The following is a 3373-nucleotide window of genomic DNA, read 5'->3' on the forward strand; positions in this document are numbered from 1 at the left end:
CTCCCTCTCCCCCTCTCTCTCTCTGTTTCTCTGTGTGTCTCTTTTTCCTTGAAACTAATTGAGAAATTCTTTAAAAACTTCATGGAGTAATTGGTACCAAATCAGATCTAGATGATAGTGAGTTCCTTGTGTTACATAGCATTGTAGGTGACTATAGTCCACTGTAAGCTATCCCATATTTTAGGAACAAATAGAGGAAAGGTGCTCCAAGGACCTGATTTTGAAGTATAATGTCAGAGAAGGGAAAATGTTGTTTACTCCAATTTGAATAAATTCAGTACACACTGTATGCATGAATTAAAATCTCTCACTGCAGTCCAGAGGTATGTATAATTATTGTCAACAAAATAAACTTAAAACATCGTTCTTGGTGTATAACATTAAGGGGTGTTAAAATACTTAAATTAGTATCACAACTAAAATTCTGATCTTTGGGGCCGGCGCTGCGGCTCACGAGGCTAATCCTCCACCATGCAGCCCCGGCACCCTGGCTTCTAGTCCCAGTAAGGGCGCCGGAATCTGTCCCGGTTGCCCCTCTTCCAGGCCAGCCCTCTGCTGTGGCCAGGGAGTGCAGTGGAGGATGGCCCAAGTCCTTGGGTCCTGCACCCCATGGGAGACCAGGAGAAGCACCTGGCTCCTGGCTTTGGATCAGCGCAGTGCGCCGGCCGCAGCGCGCGGTCATTGGAGGGTGAACCAACGGCAAAGGAAGACCTTTCTCTCTGTCTCTCTCTCTCACTGTCCACTCTGCCTGTCAAAAAAAAAAAATTCTGATCTTTGGAAGCAGTTTATTCATACAAACATAATCTAGAAATATGTGAATTGGCATTTTTTAAAGATTTATTTATTTGATAGAGTTACAGAGAGAGGTAGAGACAGAGAGATAGAGGTCTTTCATCCACTGGTTCACTCCTCAAATGGTCACAATGGACTGAGCTGAGCCTATCCAAAGCCAGGATCTTCTTCTGGGTCTCCCACATGAGTGCAGGGGCCCAAGGACTTGGGCCATCTTCTACTGCTTTCCCAGGCCATAGCAGAGAGCTGGATCAGGAGAGGAGCCACGGGACTAGAACTGGTGCCCATATGGGATGCCGGCATTCAGGCCAGGGCTTTGACCCACTGTGCCACAGCACCAGCCCCATGAATTGGCATATTGTCATTCTAAGTGGAGTGATTAGGAGGCAGTATTTTACCTTACAATGGTAATTAGTACAACTTTTTAATTGTTTCATATAAGAAAAATGAAGTATTTCTTTAAGAGTATATGGAATTAGGGGCAGAGCCAAGATGGCGCAATAGTGAGGACGCCCACTGATAATCCAGGAAAAGATAGGTTGATAAAAGAGGAATTACAGTAATCACAGGGAAAGGCTTGGGGGAAATAATGTAGAGGAAACCCTTCTGGATCTAGTGGATGTGACACAGAAGACCAGCGGGGAGAGCAGGGACGCCCACAGCTCTGAGTCCAGACATCGGCGCTGGAAGGGGAGGTGAGCTCAGTAACCTAAGACATTGGTGGGGAAACGGTGGACAGAGTCTAGAGGGAAGCGGGCTTTTGGAGGGAAAGTTCATCAGACTGACTACAGGAGAGAAGGAAGAAAAAAAAGTGTGGGGGGGTTCTGGTATGGGCAAGTTTCTCTCTCCACCGACCTTGCAAAGGTGAGCAAGAGACAAAGAGCAGGTGCCATTCTGGATATACATAACAAAAGGGTAGAGCTAATGAACTGAGGTGCTACAATTCAGTGGCCTAGGCAACCCAGTGGGAGTCTGCAGGAGAAACTGAGCCCACACAGATTCTTTGGGCAGAAGCCAGAGATCAGAAGATAAATACCATCAATTCTGCTCAGCCATGTGGTATTACTTACCTCCTGAATAAGAAAAAAATTATGGTGACTTGATCAGCCCTCACCCTGACTGTTGATGAGCAACTTGAAACGTTATCCCTCTTAGTATTTTTTTTTGTTTGTTCTACTTAATGCTTTTGGTTGAATACTGTAATCAATACACAATTCTTCTTAACTGCTGAAACTTAACTGAAAAGTGATCACTGTTAAATATAAAAGTGGGAATAAGAGAGGGAAGAGATGTGCAATTCGGGACATGCTCAAGCTGACTTACCTCAAACGGTAGAGTTAGAAACATACCAGGGGATTCCAATTCAATTCCATCAAGGTGGCATGTACCAATGCCATCTCACTAGTCCCAGTGATCAATTTCTGTTCACCATTGATCATAATGATAGGACTAAGAACCAAAGGGATCACATAAACAAGAATAGTGTCTGCAAATACTAGCTAATAGAACAAAAAAGGGAGAGAATGATCCAACATGGGAAGTGAGATACACAGCAGACCCATAGAATGGCAGATGTCCTAAACAGCACTCTGGCCTCAGAATCAGCTCTTAAGGCATGCGGATCTGGCTGAAAAGCCCTTGAGAGTATTTCAGGCATGGAAAGCCAAGACACTCTGGGGAAAAAAATGACCTAAATGAAAGATCTCCATGAGTGAGATCCCAGTGGAAAGAACGGATCATCAAAGAAGGAGGTACCTTTCTCTGAAGGGAGGAGAGAACTTCCACTTTGACCATGGACTTGGCTAAAAATTATCAGAGTCAGTGAACTCAGGGGGCTTCCATAGCCTTGGCAGCTCATGACAAGAACCTAGGTTGATTACTGAGGCCATAAACAGGAGTGTCAATTTGTTAAGTCAACAACAGGAGTCACTGTGCACCTACTCCTCATGTAGGATCTTTGTCCTTAGTGTGCTGTACATTGAGATTTAATGCTATAACTAGTACTCAAACAGTATTTTTCACTTTATGTTTCTGTGTGGGAGCAAACTGTTGAAATATTTACTTAATGTATGCTAAACTGATCTTCTGTATATAAAGAGAAACGAAAATGAATCTTGATGTGAATGGAAGGGGAGAGGGAGTGGGAAAGGGGAGGGTTGTAGGTGGGAGGGATGTTATGGGGGGGAAGCCATTGTAGTCCATAAGTTGTACTTTGGAAATTTATATTCATTAAATAAAAGTTTAAAAAAAGTTAATTAAATAAATAAATAAATAAAAAGAGAGAGATTTACCACACATAACATGAGGGTGTCACCTTTGCACACCCTTAACTCAGAAGAACCAAGCTCTCTGGCCACACCCATCTCAAGCCTCCAAGGCTCCTCCAACAGCAGGCAGTCCACTTAACACAGACATAGTATTAAAAAAAAAACCCCACTTTGAGGGAAGAAGAATTAACAATGCCAAGCAACAAACACAAAGATCAAGGGAACAAGATCAACAAAGACACTATGATGCCTCCAAATAAACAAAACACCCCAAGCCAAGATTATGAAGATGATGAGATAGAAGAAATGCAAGA

This window comes from Oryctolagus cuniculus, chromosome 12, assembly GCF_051225735.1.
Source record: "Oryctolagus cuniculus isolate XC-2025 breed Fujian yellow rabbit chromosome 12, ASM5122573v1, whole genome shotgun sequence".
In the NCBI taxonomy this organism is placed as follows: Eukaryota; Metazoa; Chordata; class Mammalia; order Lagomorpha; family Leporidae; genus Oryctolagus; species Oryctolagus cuniculus.